Genomic DNA, 22,329 nt, shown 5'->3' on the forward strand with positions numbered 1-22,329 from the left:
GGTACGGAAGTTAGTTACCTGAAAGGCACACGCACGCACCTGATCTGCTGGCAGCCTGGCACCCCCTCCCCGGCCCCTCCTGTCCTGTTACCATATTACCGTTAGGAATAGACAGTCCTTCCTCAGCAGCCCTTCACTAATGGCACTAAACCTACTTATCCCTTCATCTACCCTTCTGGATTATTCTCCCTGCACTGACAAGATATTATAATGTCTCCCTGAAGACGTCATATACTGTAATCACTATAGAAAGCCATAGGTGATCCTTAAAATGTCTGCTCCTTAGCTGACTGCGCTGCCTAAAGAAATATGACATGGATGATGTGATGATGAGACAGGATTTGGCATTGTGTCACATGACATCGAATGGTGTGACAAGACAGTGGCATAGTACTGTTACAAGATGTGGCAAAGTGTGACAAGATGTGACATGGTGTTAAACAAGATGTGGCAAAGTGTGACAAGATGTGACATGGTGTTAAACAAGATGTGATATGGTGTAACAAGATGTGGCATGGTGTTAAACAAGATGTGATATGGTGTTAAACAAGATGTGATATGGTGTAACAAGATGTGATATGGTGTAACAAGATGTGATATGGTGTAACAAGATGTGATATGGTGTAACAAGATGTGATATGGTGTAACAAGATGTGACATGGTGTTAAACAAGATGTGATATGGTGTAACAAGATGTGGCATGGTGTTAAACAAGATATGATATGGTGTAACAAGATGTGGCATGGTGTTAAACAAGATGTGATATGGTGTTAAACAAGATGTGACATGGTGTTAAACAAGATGTGATATGGTGTAACAAGATGTGGCATGGTGTTAAACAAGATGTGATATGGTGTAACAAGATGTGATATGGTGTAACAAGATGTGATATGGTGTAACAAGATGTGATATGGTGTAACAAGATGTGGCATGGTGTTAAACAAGATGTGATATGGTGTAACAAGATGTGGCATGGTGTTAAACAAGATGTGATATGGTGTAACAAGATGTGGCATGGTGTTAAACAAGATGTGATATGGTGTAACAAGATGTGATATGGTGTAACAAGATGTGGCATGGTGTTAAACAAGATGTGATATGGTGTAACAAGATGTGGCATGGTGTTAAACAAGATGTGATATGGTGTAACAAGATGTGATATGGTGTAACAAGATGTGGCATGGTGTTAAAAAAGATGTGATATGGTGTAACAAGATGTGGCATGGTGTTAAACAAGATGTGATATGGTGTAACAAGATGTGGCATGGTGTTAAACAAGATGTGATATGGTGTAACAAGATGTGGCATGGTGTTAAACAAGATGTGATATGGTGTAACAAGATGTGACATGGTGTTAAACAAGATGTGGCAAAGTGTGACAAGATGTGACATGGTGTTAAACAAGATGTGATATGGTGTTAAACAAGATGTGATATGGTGTTAAACAAGATGTCATATGGTGTAACAAGATGTGGCATCTTTTGACAGAATATGTTATGGTGACAGGATTCTTCTTTTTTTTCCTTATACATAAATGTTGTGCACAGAAATATTTCATCTTGTCTATTTTCTGGTAGAACAGTTGAAGGACACTACTATGTATCTATAGATATATACTTTTGTACTGTGCTATTACTTGAGATTATCCCTGTGCTAACTATTACCTGGAAAGCAGACATTTCAGAGCTGAAACGAAAGCGGATGCAGAAGTACAGACGGAAGTGGGAGGAATCAAATACTTGGCTGGAAAGTGTCAGTGGTAATGAGTATCAAGCCAATTGCACAATATGTCGGCGAGTGTTCTCTGTGTCGCACGGTGGCCTGTCAGATGTGCGGCAGCATGCCTCAGGAGAGCAACATTCCAGCAACGCTAGAGCTCACAGAAATCAAAGCACCATCTCACAGTTCTTCATACCTCAATCATCTCCTGAGGCAGATAGTGTAATGACAGTTATTTAATCACCTTAATAACTTTCTGATTGATTATGTTAGATTTCATAGGCTGCCTATTTGTTACGAAATAATGATAAAAATATAAATGAATCATGTTATGGTATGATTTGTTTATTAAAGGGACAATATACACCAATTTTCATATAACTGCATGTAATAGACACTACTATGAAGAATAATATGCACAGATACTGATATAAAAATCCAGTATAAAACTGTTTAAAAACTTAATTAGAAGCTCTCAGTTTAGCTCTGTTGAAAAGGTAGCTGGAAAGCCCACTGCAAGTGGGGAATAAGACCCCTCCCCCCCTTATTTTTTATATGAAAAGACCATTTTACACAAACAGAAACAAGCTGGAGTAGGTATCTGACGGTATTCTCCTTTGGGACTTGTTTAGGAGTCTGAAAATCAGAGCAATGTTATTAAAAAATAAGCAAAACTATACATTTTTTAAGGGCTATATAAATAGATCATCTACAAAACATTTATGCAATGAAAAAAATTAGTGTATAATGTCCCTTTAAGGTTAAAGGGACATTATAAACTCATTTTTTCTTTGCATAAATGTTTTGTAGATGATCTATTTATATAGCCCATAAATTGTTTTTTTTTTTTAATGTATAATTTTGCTTATTTTTAAATAACATTGCTCTGATTTTTAGACTCCTAACCAAGCCCCAAAGTTTTATGAGAATACCGTCAGCTACCTTCTCCAGCTTGCTCCTGTTTGTGTAAAGGGTCTTTTCATATGCAAAATAAGGGGGAGGGGGGGAGTGTCTTAATTCCCACTTGCAGTGGGCTTTCCTGCTACCTTTTCAACATAGATAAACTGAGTGCTTCTTAGTAAGTTTTTAAACAGTTTTATACTGGATTTTTATATCAGCATCTGTGCATCTTATTCTTTATAGTAGTGTCTATTACATGCAGTTATATGAAAATGAGTGTATACTGTCCCTTTAAGTTATATACAGTCAGACACATAAGCATTATTTTAATAAGAGATAAGAGAGAGATATTTAATACATTTTTAATATTAAATATATAGTGCCTATGTGAAGAAAATAAATAACTTAGTTATGCTTCACCAATTTAAATGATTGCATCATTCAATACTATAGAATTAACAATAGACAACATAAAATAGATTAACTTGTGTGTGGTTTCACTGTTTGGATGGTGTTACTGCAAACAATGACGAATATTTTAGTCAAAATCTGTGTTCACACCACCCTATACAATTACTCAAGTTCATTAGCAATTTCTGATCCTTCTCCCCTCTAGGTTACAGCAGCGGAGTTAACGCAGGTGTACCACACGGTTAAACACAGCCTCAGCTATAACAGTGCTGACTGTGGACACAAGCTCAACCAAAAAATTATGCATGGCTTCAAAATCATAAAAAAAAATGTCTCTCGGGAGAACTAAGGCAGAAGCAATGGTTAAAGATGTCCTTGCTCCAAAGGCAGTGGCTGATGTTGTTGACGTCTTAACATCAGGTAAAAAACCCTTCCCATTCTCCATACAGACGGATGCATCAAATAAAGGGAACAGGAAGAGGTTTCCCCTTGCTGTACAGTATTTCAGGCCAGAAACCGGGATCTGCAACAAAATGCTTGATTTTGGAGAGAATGCAGATGAGTCAGCTGCTGGGATTATGGATTACATAGAACAATTCCTTGATAAATTTGGCTTATCGTTCGATCAAGTTACAGCATATAGTGCAGACAATACTAATGTAAATTATGGAATCCACAACTATGTCTTCACCAACCTAAAGAAAAAGCAAAAAGATCTGCTGCAAGGGAACTGCCATGCCCATATTGTGCACAACACAGTGAAGCATTTTCTCGACCAGCTTAGTGTACATGTTGAAAATGTTGTGCTAAAGGTCTATGGCCACTTCTCCACATCTGCCAAAAGAAGGGAATCACTCAAAGAGTTTTGCCAGTTCTGTGATGTGGAGTTCTGCGAGATTCTGCGACATGTTTCAACAAGGTGGCTGTCCCTCAATCCAGCCATCTCCCGGCTTATGCAATCCTGGACTGCTCTCAGGTCTTATTTCATCAGCCTGGGGGAAGAGTGTCCCAGACAGATCAGAGCTTTGTTAAAGCTCAGTGAAGCCTCAACTGAGGAAGATGCTGATAATGTGGAAGTTTACCTCCTTTTCTCCAATAACATCCTCTCCCTCTTTGAGGATGTTGTAAAAAAGCTGGAAAATGATTTTCATCATGTCTACCTTCAAGCTAAAAATCACGCAGAGAAGAGATGACCAGTTTTATGGCTACTTAACAAAAGTAAAGCTGCAGCATCTTCTCCCACATGATGCAGACAGGGCAAGGGCAGATTTCACAGCATTTCTCAACACAGCAATCTCATACATTGAGAAATGGTTTGACTTTTCAGAGGACAACTGGCTGTTCTCCCTGCAACCTCTCTCTCTGCACCATGGCATGCTTTCCTTCTGTGACACAGAGGATCACTACTAACCTCAACCTCATCCAAAAAGTCAGCATGGATCTTTTCCAGAATGGCTAACAAATGGAGTGACAGCAGGAACAGGTGCTCTGTGGAGCTCATTAGGAGTGAGCTCTTGATCACTCTCAACTTTGAGCAGTCATGTTCAGAGTTTTACTGTAGCTGTTTTAAAAACAAACGGCTTCTCAGTGCTGCACGGAGTGACAAGAAGTACACTTATAAAAGGAAGTAGGCTTGACTTGCTCCAATACTGCACACTACTACTTCTGGTCCACTGATGTTATAATGTTCATGATGTTCATGGAAGATCCTTTGAAAGTCTCCTGCACTATATATATTTTTTCCAATAGACTTTTTTGAGTATCAAAGCATTTGTTTAATTTAAAGTTAATAAGTTATTAATCTGTTAATTTAATAAATTAATAAAATATGGTTCACATCTCACAAGTTCCTCTAAAAGCCTATTTTTTGTTGTCGTCTCACTGTCAAACTTTGTTGGCCTATGTTTATTATCGTCATAGCTGTGTATTCAGCTATGACGATATGACCACTTGAGTTGTGATAGAAAGAGACTGAGTGCATCTGTTCACACTGATTTCAGTAGCAGATATCTTTTTATAATGTCCATGTATCAATCTTAATATTTTTATGAAAACATGTTTTAAAGGACCAGTCAACACAGTAGATTTGCATAATCAACAAATGCAAGATAATAAGACAATGCTATAGCACTTAGTCTGAACTTCAAATGAGTAGTATATTTTTTTCTGACAATTTTAAAAGTCATGTCTATTTCCACTCCCCCTGTACCATGTGACAGCCATCAGCCAATCACAAATGCATACATGCTTATTCTGTGAATTATTGCACATGCTCAGTAGGAGCTGGTGACTCAAAAAATTTAAAAAAAAATTTTGAGTTCACATTTTGTTAATGAAAGTAAATTGGGAAGTTGTTTAAAATTGCATGCTCTATCTGAATAATGAAAGTTTAATTTTGATTAGAGTGTTCCTTTAAGTTCTGATTTACCACTGGCATGTCATCGGGCCTGTGATCATCATCGTGGTCCAGAGGGGTGTGACCCCCTATGCGGCAGGCGTCCCTTATTTTTTTGTATTGAAGGTGGCAACCCTAGTGTTCACACATCCAACTTGGACTAAGTATCTATTAGTGAAATTATTGTCTCTCAGTCGTGTGTGTAGTGCTTAGACAAGTGTGTAGTTAAATCAACCTATGTTTCCCAGCCCGTTTGATACAATATAAATATTAAATCACATATTTGGCTAATATTTGTTAATTTTTATCCGATTATGTTTCGTATCATATAGGGACTGTAGGCATAATAAATATAACCAATAGTAGTTAATAGTAGCGTCAATAATTTAAATATATGCGCTATCAGCATTCACCACTCCAAAGGTGGATTATATGCTGCACAATGATTCCCCAGCCATAGCTAGTGTACTGTTATTGCATGGATTGTTGGATTTCTACTATGCTGCCAACCTCCTTTGGTATGAGCCGTATGTGTCAGAGAGCCAGCTCAGAGCAGGCGGACAGGTTATGGAGCAGCGGTCTTTGTGACAGCTGCTTCATAACTGGTGTTTCTGGCGAGCCTGCAGGCTCGCCAGAAACACTGGGCATCAAGCTCCATACGGAGCTTGATACATATGCCCCATATACTTACATTCACTGAAACACAGCACTCGCAAAACACTACAAATAATTAAAATCCTATAACAACCGTCTATACCCTAGATTGGCAAATTCTACCATGCACAATACTATGAGATCACACTAATAACGCAATCACTTCAGATGATCAATACACTCCAGTTGCATATTTACAAATAAAATCCTTAACCATAAATTTATAAAGGAACACACAAACACCTAAGTTCTATATTTTGGGAAAGGTCAAATAATAATGGCACAGCCACTGTTCTATATAGCCCCTGCTCGCATGCACAGTGCAAATCCACTGTTAAATAAATCATGTGTGGCACAAATAATTTGTGAAAAGCTCTAGAATCCAGTCTATACTTTTACATAACCAAGATTTTAATAAATACACAATTATTTGATTTAAAAATTTTTTTTATATAATTTGATATTCACCATTTTGCAGCTCTCCGGCTAAATATAACAATTGTATACATCAAAATGAGCTTTCTAAAAAGAATAATAATAATAATTTACACTAATAGATTAAAAGGACAGTTTGTCCAAAAATGTCCCCTTTAACTTGTTCTCAATGATCCACTGTCCTCACTTATAATAAAAAATGTATACTGAGGTCCATTGAATAGCCTAAGCAAATACAGCCAGCATAAAAAACACACACTCACAGTGGGGTGCAGGATAGTTAAAGGGACATTTTACCCAAATTAAAAATATCTTTAATTGAAACTGCTGATATAGTTAAATATACTAGTGTTTGGTTTACAATAAACCTCATTTTCTTTCTCTGTAAATATTTCTTTAAAATCTCAGATTTTATATCAGTTTGCCTGTACCCCTTTAAAGATTTCCTCTTCTTTTTTTCCCCCCGCTAGTCTCACAGATCATAACACAAAGATTGCAGGCAATTTATCAGTTCAGTTTGCATTACAAAGGGAATTGATTTATACTGCGTAAATGTCTGCTATCTAAACGGCAGATTTTATATAATATATACAAGGAAAGGTCTCAAAAAATATATTTTGCAAACTACTACATTTATGTTTTATCTCCTTTACTTGTTAATACAGTGTTATTGCTGCTCATGAACTCCTTTCCCATGAGTGAACTGGTCTTTAAGTAATAAAATGACAATTTTCCATTGCTCTGTCTAAGCCCTGAGCTCCGGTTTTACAGACAAATATAAGATAAGGAACACAATGAGATATGCTTATTATCCGAAATTCAACCCATTGCAATAAACTGTGTTTTGAAAGCCCAAAACCAGCTACTTCATATATACAAATAAACTTGCAAATGCAATTTCTCCTACATTTTATACTATGCAGCTTGTATAACAAGTTATTGAAAATACATTAATATAAAAACAATTTTACAGTGTACTGTCCCCATAAGGGCTGACCATTTATCATGTAAATTACATATGTATACCCTAGCCATGATTAGGAAACTTGTATTATTTACCATAAAAATTCTACTTCTTTACTGTATCATAATCTGCATATTTAAATGAGCATCACAGCATAAATAATACCCATTTCTATTAAAACTTCTACTGAATTAATTTACTTGCAACAGAAACAGACCCAAATACTTTAGATACATTCAATAACATACGGCATATAGTCTTTTCTATTCTCCTGTTTTAACTCCTTGCATGAATCTTACATTACTCCCACAACATACTTGAATCAACCTGTTAATCTTTTTTCATTTACCAAAACGTGACCAAAAGTCACACAATCATCCGCACGTTTACAAATCGCTTAATTAGTTCACTTGCAAAAACAATATATTTATGTGCCGCAACAGGTAGACAATCTTCATTTGCATACAACAAATATTACTTAAAACTAAAAAATGCTATTAATAACACACATAATTAAGAACATGCTTATGACTTTAAAATAAAGTTACAACAATAAAACTTCAAAATACCTCATTACAACGTCTGATTTCTTAGCTAAGAAACTAGCCTGAATAATTACCATTCAGAAAGAAAAATGCACCACAGTCATTTCCACAGTGATACACACACAAGCTCATATCTACTTGCATACAATAAATTCACTACCAATATTCTAAAGCAATTTCAACATACATCAAACTCTTAGTGACACAGAAAACACATTAACAGTCTTTCTTTTCAGGAAAACATATATTTCATAACATACCAAAGACATTTAAGAATACAATAAGATTAACTTTCGTAGCAGAGGAACAAACAGAAAACGCAGCCAACCAGTCAACCGGAAGTCAATCCACAGACCAAACCGCAAAGCAAAGCGGCATGGAAAAGAGTCCCAAAAGCAACTGCATGCACGGATGGCCGTAGCCGAGAAGCAGAGGATCAGATGCCAAAGGTAAAGCGGAGAAAGAATGGCAGGCTCTCAATCCAGTAACTGATATAAAAACAGAAAATTTATTAGGCAGTTAAAAATATAGAACATCAGACATGGCAGATAAAACAAAGCAGGGTATCTTACATGTTTCGTGCCCCCTACAGGCGCTTACTCATAGATGAGGAACTGTGTGAGAAACCTCATCTATTTATGCAGTGAGAGTCATAGACTTAACTATTTCCTTGCCTCACTGCTATAAGAAAAAAAAAGGTTTAAAAACAGACTGCAATGGAAGATAGATATACAGGTAGAATCTAAAGAGGCAAGTGAAATAGTTAAATGGATGAGAACAGACTGCGTACAGAACAAATTCAGCAGATCATAATAACAATGTAACAAAAATTATTATTGTAACAGAAATTATTATTAGATGTTAAACCAACACACCAAAAAGTGTATTAACCTGCTACATACATTGTATATTTTTTGATAATAATGAGGATGATACTATAAGAGTAAATATTCAAGAATTAACTTTAAAGACAGATCAAAATACATCAAACATATCAAAAAATAATTTCAGCCTACATGAGAGCTCATATTTAACCATAAGGGTATAAATATGCAGAATTATATCAATAGATAAAGAATTATATTATATCAAGAGATAAAGAGAGTAATATCAATAGATAAAGAATTTTAAACTCCTGGATACAGTCAAAATGCAGGAAATAAAGACACTACTGCAACAATAAAATAACAGAAATATGATAACAGACTCAATTTATGCCCATAATTAAGTTGAAAGGTGTCAGTTATCAATAAAATAATCTAAATCACATTCTCTGTTCATGCCTTGGGGGGCAAGGGTCTTTAATTTTAAGATCCAATAAAGTTCCTTCTTTTCAAGGATTTTAGCCCTATTCCCTCCTCTGGTAGGAGCCACAGCCATATCTATAATTTGGACTGAGAGATTTGCTATATGTGTAAGATGGTAGTTATTAAAATGATTAGCAACTGCAGTCTTTACTGTAATTTTTGACATCTCTGACATGTTCACTATATCTGGTCCTGAGCATTCTAGTCGTTTTACCGATGTATTGGCAATTACAAAATTTGCATGTTAACAGATATATTACAAATTGAAAACCACAATTTGTATAGAAATTAATGTCATAGGTGTCACTAGTGGTATGGCTACAGAATTGGTGTCCTGTTTTTACATTAGGACATGTATAGCAAATTGTATGTCCACATTTAAAAGTACCCTTTTTATTAAGCCAAGTTGCACTATTTTTATTTTTATTTGAGCTACATGTGATTTGACTAGGGGCCAAAATTTGTGAGAGTGTCCTTGACTTTTTAGGAACAAATTTGCAGTTGCTGGTATACGGATACAATGTCTCATCTGCCTTCAATATATGCATATGCTTCTTAAGAATCCCTATGATTTCATCATATTGTTGACTATATTCCGTAGAAAAAACTACTGAGTCAGCAAAATCATTTTTGTGATCTGGCCTCTTATGACTAGATACTTTCTTGGTATCTCTTATTATTGTCTGACAGGATTCAAGAACATTGTGTTTATATCCTCGTTTTACAAGTCTATCCCTAAGTTCGCCAGCCTGTTGGTCATAAATAAGATCACTCTTGGTGTTTCTTCTGACTCTAAGGAATTGGGACTTAGGGATAGACTTAATTAGGTGAGCTGGATGATGTGAAGAAGCATGTAAAATCGTATTCCCCGCAATGGGTTTACGATAAGTTTTAGTGACAATATGTAGATTCTCAATACTGATATTGAGATCAAGATAGTTGACCTGCTCCTCACTGAAAGCCCCCGTAAATGAGAGTCCCAACTCATTGTGATTACAATATCTCAAAAAATCATCAAAATCTGAGTCAGTGACAGGGTGTTTTACAATGAGAAGCAGGTCATCTATATAACGAACTAATAGCTCAATCTTATCATGCCATGGATTCATAGGAGTATAGATGTAGGTAATTTCCCACCATGCAACAAATATATTTGCAAAAGAAGGCGCAAATTTTGCGCCCATGGCGGTGCCACAGATTTGGAGGAAAAATTCCTCATTAAATAAAAAGTAATTATGTGACAATAAGAAATTTAAGACACTGCAAATATACTCAATATGCTCCTGGGAATGACAAGATTCTCTGCTGAGAAAGAATGCTACAGCTTGAATGCCTAAAGATTGAGGTGTACAATGAAACAATATCCATTGTCACCCATGAAAAACCTGGTTTCCAAGTTATGTTATCAAGTGTCAACAAAAGGTGAGAAGTGTCCCTAAGGTATGACAACTGTGACACAGCTAACGGCTGTAAAATAGTGTCAATCCATTCTGCCATAGGCTCGAAAAGATAGCCTATGCCAGCCACAATGGGCCTACCCGGGGGACACTGCACATACTTATGGATCTTTGGGACGTGATGGAAAATTGGACAAATGGGAAATGCAGGTACCAATGTGTCAATATCAGTATTTTTAAATAAACCTAAACTTATGCCCTCTTCAACAATCTTAGTGAGTTTGCATTGAAAAAGTTTAGTGGGATTACAATCTAGTTTCCTATATACTTTTCTATCATGTAGCTGCCTATAAACCTCCTCCATATAGAATTGTTTGTTCATAATGACAATGCTTCCCCCCTTATCTGAATTACGAATAACAATATCCTCATTTTTAGCCAGATGATTAAGTGCCTGGCCTTCTTTGAAAGACAGATTAAGGGGGGAAGCAATGTCCCTGACCTTTTCTTCAAGTTCGAAAATATCTTTTTGTACAGATTTTTGAAAGGCATTAATCATAGGACCTCTGAAGTGAACAGGGTAAAAATCAGATTTATGTTTTGTAGGGGCAGGTATTGCTGTAGATGTATCAGGATTTCCGCTATATAAACTCTCTAAATCTGTGACTGCACAGGCATCTATGAAATTTAAATGAGAATTAACCTTTCCACCACATTTAAAATGTATCTGAAAGTGTCCGAATTTGCAAGGAATGGCCATTTTCCCAACAGATTGACACAAACAAATTTCAGGGTAATACATTCTCTTTTGGTTTAGAGTAAATCTTTTACACGTCATACAAGACACAGTGAGAACCGACAGACCAACACTCATTACACAGCACTGCCCCCCCTTTCTCTACTCATAACTTTTCTGAATGCAGGAGAAAACTTCAGCATGCACAGCTCCCTGCCCTGAAACGAAACTGTTAACCCCTTTGTAGACATAAAAAAATGCAATAACATTCTCCTTTTCTCTATGCATTATTATCAATATTTTGCTATGAGCAGACCCCATTTTTAACATCACAATAATAGCAGCAAAATAACAGCAGCAATGATAAAATGCACAGTTACAGCACAATTATATAGCAATAAAAACAAGCAAGCAAGCAAAAAGCACCAAATACCAATTCAAATCCAGTGATAGGTAACAAAAACTCTACTATAGGAATGTATAGGGACAACTTCAACACAGATGAGACTCAAACTCACCCTAACACAGTGATGCCAACTTGCACGGGGACTTAAACCTCCCGTCAAATGCATGCTAACTTTTTATCTCTTGCGCGCTTCACCAGACAGGACTGCACACCTGTCTAAACTAGCACAGGACTTTAACCTGTCTAGGGGGTTAATACAAATGTCGGCAGGACTGGAACCTCCGCAAAAAAAAAACCTGTACCTTTACTGCAGGAACCCCTTAACCCTTTATCATATATAACCAACACCTATTACCAAAAATAAATTTAGGTTCAGATTCACAGAGGGAAAAGTAGAGTAAAAAACACTCATCTACTCACCCAGTCCGAATCCCACTTCTGACACCACAATTGTTAGATGTTGTTTTCAGAGGAGGAGTGTCAGTCAGAGCGTGCCTGGAGCACACTGTATCAGCTGGAAATGAATGTATTTGATTGGGATATCCTAGAGAACAGAAATCAGATCATGCAGCAATGAGTCTAAAAACTATTCTCCTTTATTGAAAGATGAAAAGCACTTCTTATAGGGGACAGTTATAGCATACAGGGTTAACATGATGACACGTTATGACCGCGTCATTTTACACAGTGTTTGTCAGGAAAAATATAAGCCCATTATTATAATTAGGTAAAAGACAACTTTAAGAAACATTGTTTCTCTAACCATAATAGAAAGGTACATCTAGGCCCAAAGCAAGGCCGTGTGAGCATCTTATAGAGATAGAAACTTCCAGGCGCATCGCCAAGAACATTTGCAAGGCCAACTTAGCTCTACAGAAATACATAACATCTATATATTTTCCCACTACAGAATAACTGCTATAATAAAATGTTACTTAGACAAGATGGATGCCTTAAGACAAAATGGCAACTAAGAACAAAATGGCGTCGGTAATGCTAACAATTCTTAACAGGATATAAACCCTTTCTTACCGGAAGTCCCGCTCTATAACATTGCTGATTGGTTAAGAATTGATACTGTAGCAAGCTGATTGACAGTCTTTGTTCAAGGAAATTTTTCGGTTGTCAAACACTTAGAGATGTATAATGGGCTATCACTTCTAATTAGCATTCTATAATTCAATGCACACTTAGTCTGGTTGCAATCTAGTATTTTGTGGAATTTAATAAAACATTTTTTCATTTCACGTACAAGATGTGGGAGTCTAGCTGTTTGCTAGATTTCTATAGTAGCCTACATATATTAATATCTTCTGGGTTTAGTCTGACTGGTTGTTTGCTGGCTATCTATAGTTCCATATATATTGTGTCATATAAGGTCTGATCTACTTGTCCAGTAAATCAGTTCTATAAGCATGATTTACGATTAAATCACCAATCAGCAACATTATACGGCGGGACTTCCAGTAAGGAAGGGTTTGATAAAGCCCGGAGGGGCGAAATGCATCAGGGGACTACAGTGAGCGTTTGGGCGCTCTAAATTTTTAACTCGCCAGACACTGGCTTTTGTTATTTCGCTCTAAACTATTTCCCACTATTATTATAGCTAACTTCTCTGCACCAGACCTATCTCCTTCCTTGCTAACCCCTGTCACTAACTGTCTTTCTCACATCTCTTCCTGGATGTCCTCTCACTACTATTCAAGCTAAATCTCTCCAAAACTGAGCTCCTCATTTTCCCCCTTCTTCCAAAATCTCCACCCCCAATCTCTATAACTGTCGACAACTCCATCATTACCCCTACCCTTCATGCCCGATGTCTCGGGGTCACATTTGACTCAGACCTTTCTTTCACTCTTCACATTCAGTCCTTGGCTAAAGCCTGCCGCTTCCACCTTAAAAACATCTTTAAAATCAGACACTTTCTTACACAAGACACAACTAAGATTTTAATCCACTCTCTCATTCTTTCCAGCCTCGATTACTGCAACTCTGTCCTCTCTGGTCTCCCCACCTGCTGCCTAGCTCCTTTACAATCCATAATGAATGCCCCTGCCAGACTCATCTTCCTTACATGTCGCTCTTCATCTGCTGCACCTCTCTGCCAATCCCTTCACTGGCTTCCTCTTGCCTCTAGGATCAAACAAAAAATTCTCACTCTGACATACAAAGCGCTCAACTGCACTGCTCCCCCCTATATCTCAGACCTTGTCTCCAGATACTCTCCCTCCCGTCCCCTTTGCTCTGCTCATGACCTCCTACTCTCCTCCTCTCTTGTTACCTCATCACACTCCCATTTACAGGACTTCTCCAGACTGGCTCCCATCTTGTGGAACTCTCTGCCTCACTCCACAAGACTCTCCCCTAGTTTTGAAAGCTTTAAGCGCTCCCTAAAGACTCTACTGTGCAGGGATGCATACAACCTACGCTATCCTTACTTTATACCAGTTCCTCTCCTCCATTGCTATCCCCTGAACCCCCTGTGCATGTAAGCCTAAGAGCCCACCTGTTTGTAGATCACCTTCTTAAGAGCTGACTACAACAGTGCAACTCTTGGCAGGGCCCTCTACCCATTTGATTCCTTTAATTGTTTTGTTGTACTCCGGATTTGTTTATAGCACTGCAGAATCTGTTGGTGCTCTATAACTAACCGATAATAATAATAATAATAATAACTTAAATTTGTATTTAACAATAATAATTGTACATCTTAGTGAACTGGCTCTCTGACACATACGGCTCATACCAAAGGAGGTGGGCAGCATAGTAGAAATCCAACAATCCATGCAATAACAGTACACTAGCTATGGCTGGGGAAACATTGTGCAGCATATAATCCACCTTTGAAGTGGTGAATGCTGATCGTGCATATATTTAAATTATTGACGCTACTGATAGCTTACTGTTATCTACTATTGGTTATGTTTATTATGCCTACAATCCCTATATGATACAAAACATAATCGGATAAAAACTAACAAATATTAGCCAAATATGTGATTTAATATTTATTTTGTGTCAAACCGGCTGGGAAACATAGGTTGATTTAATTACACACGTGTCTAAGCACTACACACACGACTGAGAGACTTACAATAATTTCACTAATAGATACTTAGTCCAAGTTGGATGTGTGAACGCACAGCTAAAGCCATTGTATTAACTATATTCGTTATTCCTTATAGTCATTTATTAACGAGTAAAGTGAACAATCAATCCGATTCACTGAATGCTCATCGAGGTGCACCAATTTATTTACTAAGGAATAAATATTGATAGCATACATATTTGTAGTTATCACCTACAATCCCTATATTAATCCTGCCCACCAAGAGCTCACTGAAGCACAGTTTATGAGAGAAGCCAATAGTTCACCCACAAGTGGAAAGGATATGGCAGTATCACTTGTACCTAAGATTTATAGTTAACATCGGTTAGCAGCAAACACTATATGTACTAGGACTAGGTACTGAATATCTAGAGCGAATTTTATTGAACACATTGTGGGGTTTAAACACACAATCTATAAGAAGGCCAGGATAGTATAAAATTCCACTCCACACTTTATTCACACATCTATAAAACACATCAGCCAGTGTCTGTTCTGTTTTTAAAGTGTGTGTTACCCTTATTTTAACATTTAATAAATAAGTTATATTTTAAAACTCTTTTTGGAATTTTCACTGCCCAAGAGTCAGGGCTCAGACTGCTTTATGTGCATACTTTCCGAGTGGGGGAACTCTGCTTTTTGGCACTACCCCACTTTATGTTCATATTATCATTTTATGCACTAGCACCATTTCCTCTCAATAGATTTATTATTATCCATACACTATTGCAATATGCAACAGTAAACAAGGGGAAAAGCCCAAGTAGTGCCATTGTTTGTGGGGTGTAACAAAGCTCCTAGTATATAGTAAGACTACATGGTATATTTTATTTTCCTACCTCATATAATTTTTGTATTTGCTGAGTATAGTACCTCTTTTCTAGATATATAGGGTAAGTTAGATCATATGTAACTTAGGTTAAATATACATATTTAATGGTATGCCATAGTTGGGAATTATCTCTTAGATATGCCACTTTCTATACCAACATCAGGAAATATTTTTTGAGCCCTGTTACCTTCCATTTACTTTGATTTAGATGCGACTTTGGCCATTTCTTCGTATGATATTCAGAGATGTTATTAATATACCCATAGTGCAAACCAATAACACATATGTTCCTATTTAGTATAGTATCACCTAGTTTCTGGTTTATATAGCTATGTTAGATCCCATAATATGTATCCGCCAAATATAACCCCCCCCAATATTGCTTACCGAATAAGCACAGGAAAACGCATCCTACGAAATGTTTATTATACTTTTTTCCTATTCCCCTAAACCTCTCATTAGGCGAAGTTAACGCTACAAGAGTACATAAGAGACCCTAGCTTAATGCGAGAGGGTACAGTTTACTGAGTGGTTTCATTATAGTTGAAGGGGATGTATGACCATAACCATAACGTAAAAACTGCAAAATGAGATGCAGTGCTATTGGCCGATCCTGTTACACAGATTTGCATATTTTGAGACATTCCCACCCTTTAACGTATTGGGTTATTTACTGACAAATCTTATAGGGTGCCCTATTTTGTAACTTGTGTGTTGCTTCAAGAGTCTTTTCTGTTATTACATTACACACAAGGGCACACACACAACAACACTTTGGCCCTCCACTTCCTCTCTCCAGACATTTGGCCTAGGTACCCCCAGACTTTTGTTAGAGACACTGATCTAGCTCCCCACCACCAGATACTCCCGCTGACTTTACCTCCCCCCCAATTAACCTTATGACTGCAAACATTAATGTGGTATCTTGGAATGTAGAGGGAATAACATCTCCAGCCAAAAGGAGCAGAATACTCCAATACCTTAACTCTATACATGCGGACATAGCATTTTTGCAGGAAACGCACCTCACTGCAGAGGAACATGAAAAATTAAAGATCATATGGGTGGGACAGATTATGTACTCTCCGTCGTAGGGGAGGAAACGTGGAGTGGCAATCTTAATACGGAAAAAATTACCGGTGACCTTTTCCAACACAAAAATCGATAGACAGGGACGCTATATTTTCACCTCACTTCATATCCACACTCATACTTTCCAACTGTGCAATGTATACGGTCCGAATCACTCTGACCAGACCTTCTGGGCATCCCTACAATCACTTCTCGCCCAACATTCTGACTCACCAGTAATAGTAAGGGGAGACTCTAATATGGCGCAAGCCCATCCATTGGATAGATTTTTTGACCCATCCCACCCTGGCACCAAAAAGGGTACCCACTTCAAACACAAACAAGAAACGCAAATTATAGCTATGTTTAGATACGGATTGGGCTTACATGACCTATGGAGATCTCAACATCCAGACCAACGGGACTACACATGTGTCTCTAAGACGCATCACACTCTCTCACGAATAGACTATTTTCTTACTTCCCCCCGAATCACTCCCAGCATAACGAGCACATCTATCCTTCCAATTACGATCTCAGACCATGCCCCCATAAAATTAACGCTTCAACCTTTTAGAGTAGAACCTCACAAGCAGCCATGGAAGTTTCCCTCCCAGCTATATACCAACGCAGATTTTAGGCAACACCTGAAGGCATACTGGTTAGAATACACTTTTGATAACGAGCAGCACAGCACTAATCCTGACCTGTTTTGGCATGCCTCCAAGGCGGTCATTAGGGGCAAAATCACGGCATACACAGCCCATCACTCCAAATCTCAAAAGAGGGTCACCACACAACTCCTATCAGATTTAACTACTGCCTACAACGCTTACCTAGCCCACCCCACGGAGTTAAACTGCCAAAGATACTACACTGTTAAAAAGGACAGAGATACACACTTACAGATTCTTGATCATAAACTTAACCTACATAGGCAAGGCAGGTTTTACCGCCATGGTAATAAGGCTGGTAGACTCTTAGCAAACTTGGTGAGACTCCACACGCCCAAATCCATTATAACCACAATTAAATCGGGGGAGCACCTCAAGACAGACACTAAAGATATAATGCAGGTGTTTACAGCCTATTACAAATCCCTATATACTAGGCAGAATATAAGTGAGGAAGACAAGAACACGTTTTGGCAAAAGGTTACAGTACCCCGGCTGTCGGATACTCAAAGAAACAGCCTTAATTCTCCCATACACGTACAAGAGGTGCTACATGCTATTGGAAACTCAAAAATAGGGAAATCGACGCCCTCCCGATTGAATACTATAAGATTCTCAGCACAGAAATAGCCCCAACCTTAGCCACCACATATTCTAACTACCTACTAGGGAAATCTACTCCAGATGAGAGATTCACGGACGCTAACATCTGCATACTCCCAAAACCAAATAGGGACCATACACAACCCTTCTCATACAGACCGATATCGTTGCTTAACAGCGACTATAAATTATTCACTAAAATTTTAGCAGATAGGCTGGCAGCTTTGTTGCCGGAAGTCATACATCCTGACCAGACTGGTTTTATCAAGCACCGCACTTCGGTGGTCAACATCCGAAAGACACTAGCCGTTATATCCCACTATAATAACCCACACTACACAGTTTCACAGAAACCCAATACAGACGCTTGCCTTCTCGCCATTGACGCCGAGAAGGCGTTTGATAGAATAGAGTGGCATCACCTGTACACTTCTTTGGAAAAGTTTGGCATATTTGGACACTTTCTTAATGTACTCCAACAACTGTACACATCACCGTCAGCTTCTATAATTATTAATGGCCAGTTATCCCCACCATTCCTCTTGGAGAGAGGGAGCAGACAGGGTTGCCCCTTGTCCCCTTTACTCTTTAACCTAGCAATAGAACCATTAGCATGTTATATTAGTCAGTGTGGCGAAGGCTTAAAAATTCATAGGCAAACCTTACAACTGTCCCTCTATGCTGACGACCTTCTGTTGTATGTCCCCAACCCACATGTCAATGTACCCAACCTGTTACATATACTAAACAAATTTGGCAAATTCACAGGCTACAAAGTTAACACGGATAAGTCCGAATTGACTTGGCTACTTAACTCCCAAAAAAAACACTACAAGGTACTGACTTAAAAGTAACCACAGGAACTTTCACTTACCTGGGGATCCACTTACATGTTGACACTAATAAATTGTACCACCTGAATATAAGCAACACTATAACCCTCATTAACAATCAAGTGAGGGGGTGGGGGAACTTGCCCCTCTCCCTCACAGGTAGGATCCATCATTTAAAAATGATCATCTTGCCAAAGTTGCTCTACCCCTTCCAGATGCTTCCGATCCTTCTCACAAAACGAGACCTCAATGATTTAGTCACTTTATTTGGTACGTTTGTCTGGAATCGGGGAAAACCAAGAATAAGTAGACTCCAGCTAGCAATGCCGATCAGCTTGGGTGGACTTAGCCTCCCTAATCTCAGATAGTATAATTGGGCATCGCTAATCAAGATTGTAGTGGGATGGTTGACCCAATCAGACCATTTTTTTCCCCCCATAGAATGTGAATTATTAGCACCAATACACCCTGCTTTCTTGCCACACACCCGGCTTTCAGCCCTCCCCATGCAGGTAAAACAAAATATACTATTTAGGGACCCGCTAAGGGCTTGGACTAAACTTTGCAAAACTTGGGGAATGGAGTTCACATTCAGTAAATACTTACCACTACAGGGCAATCCTTATTTCATACCAGGATACACCACAGCTGTTTTTAAACTCTGGGAACGTCAGGGACTAAAGATGGTGGCACAGTTGCTTAACCCTACCACACATCAGGTACTTCCTTTCTCAGATCTTCAAGCACAATACACTCTCCCCAACACGCATAGATTCGCTTATTTTCAAAGTCGACATTATGTCCAGAACCTTCTGTCTGAGGGTTTACCTCCGATAGATAAGACTAAGACTAGAATTGTCACACTTTGTAACTTGGCCTCCCAAGGAATACATTCCATCATGCCTATCTATAAACTAATCGTAGCACACAACGAGACACAAATCATGCAGGACATAGTGACTAAATGGCAAGGACAGAGAATCCCTGAGATTACGCAAGAGCATATCATACATAGCATACAAGCTGTTAGAGCAGCTACACTATCTTCGAATCTATGGGAAACGCCCAAACTTAGAACAAAATGGATTACAGATGCGCTAAACATATGTCCCAAGTGTATGGCTTCCACCCCTGACCTGATACACCTAGTCTGGGACTGTCCTAAGATGCAGAGATTCTGGGGCAAAGTCAAATTCTGGCTGACAATATTGCTTAAGACCAATATAACACTGGCCGCAACAAACATACTATTCTTTTAGGACATTGACATACCCCCTAGACATCAAAAGTTTTTCAACCTAGTTGTACTTATGGCCAGAAAATTAATGTTACAATATTGGGCCAAAAATAGGGAACCTCCTTTCAAAAAACTAATCCACGTACTGTATCAGCAGTTCTTGACAGAACAAGTAGATGTACAAGGAGACCGCGAGGCCAGAATAAAAATATTTTTAAACAAGTGGGAACCATATTTACTGCACTTACCAAGAGACCTACGGGAAAGACTCCTGAGTCCTTTCCAACATACAGTATTTATGCTTAATGAAAATCTCCATGGCCGTTGGTGCCTAACGGGTTCTGAAGCTGACACTTGATATAACATGACAGGAGCAATGAATGAACCACTGCTCGTTTGACTAGACCCAAGGTTTGTGACCAAGACCATCCGTCAATGCATGCATATGATTATTTATATGTCACATGGTATTAACATTGTCTACCTTTACGACTGAAAGTACGGCACCCAATTATTTATTGGATCGCAGAGCGCAAGCGCTATAGCTCCATATGGGGGGTCTGAATAGGTACAATACTACATGCCTGCAGGAAGGATCTTACATATGTGTTAATAAGCAACTTCGTTGTTGTGCAATCAGTACCTCCTGAATTGTCTACCCCTTTTCTCTTCCCCCAATGCGCTCAGTTATACTCAAAAACGCTAGATCATTCAACCAATCAATACCAGTGATTATTCCTTGTTTTTGTTTTTTTTGTTGTGTTTTGCTTTAATTGTTGTTTTGTTTATATGTTATAATAATGCAGGGGGCTTGGCCGCCCCACATGGTTCATGAAAAGACTTTTGGCCTCCAAGCAGACTCTATTACATTGATGAGACTGTACTTTGTTGCCTACAACTTGCCTTATGATGTTTGATATTGTATAATGCTGTGTGGTGTTGTACAAGTTCCCCTGTACAAATTCAATAAAAAAAGTTAAAAAAAAAAAAAAAAATAGCGTCGGCGATGTGGGTGGGTGGCAGATTAGGGGTTAATAACTATTTAATAGTCACGATGTGGGTGGGCAGCAGACTAGGGGTTAATATGTTTGCGATGCGGGAGGGTGGCGGTTTAAGGGTTAATAGGTAGTTTATGGGTGTTAGTGTACTTTGTAACAGTTTAGTTATGAGTTTTGTGAAACATTTTTGTTTCGCAAAATCCATAACTACTGGTCTCAGATGGCGGTATGAATCATGTCGGTATAGGCTGTAACGCAAGCATTTTAGCCGGAACTCACAACCTGTAATACCGGCGCTAGGAAAATTCCACACAAAAAACATTTTTTGAGTGCAGAATGGATGTTGCTTTACAGGCTAAAATGCTTGCGGTATAGCTATACCGACATGACTCGTAATATGCGTTCCTTGACAATTCAGCGTAATGGCCAATTTGTCAGCGTTAAAAGCCGTAACGCACCATAACACAAAACTCGTAATCTAGGTTATGTGAAGTTCAATCAATAAATTAACTAATAGTCCCAATGTCCAGTAGTGCAAAAGTCCAAATTTCTAAAAAGAAGTTTGAATCCTTGACTGTAAAATCCTAAAGGTAATCCTGGAAGACTTTTAAAAATATCCTGAAAACAGTAAAAAACAAATATGTATCCAAAAAACATAAAAAGTGAAAAAAGTCCCAAAAAATAATTATATATATATATATATAAATAAATCCTAATGTGTCAGCTCCGTGTGTGTGATAAGGGTGTGAATCCGCTATGGAAAACGTAAAAGAGAAGAAAATATACAAACGTGCAAAATCTCCTAAAGGGTGGTGACCAAAAAGAGATATGCTTACCAAAAAGGAAACTCGAGCCTCAAATCTCTGTCAAAGCATTTTGTCCCAACTTGGGGCCTTTATCAAGACAAAGTGAGGCTGTAGGGAAGTGTGGCTTATAAAAAGTATATGGTCCAATAGGAACTAAGTGACTAATTTGAAAATTGCAACAAATTTTTTGCTTGTTTGAACCGGAAGTTACATCATTACTATGTGACCGGTATTGTGGTGCTCTATTCACCATCTTTGTTATGGGCAATAATATATTAGATAAGGGCAATTTATTGT

This window comes from Bombina bombina, chromosome 7 (assembly GCF_027579735.1).
Source record: "Bombina bombina isolate aBomBom1 chromosome 7, aBomBom1.pri, whole genome shotgun sequence".
In the NCBI taxonomy this organism is placed as follows: domain Eukaryota; kingdom Metazoa; phylum Chordata; class Amphibia; order Anura; family Bombinatoridae; genus Bombina; species Bombina bombina.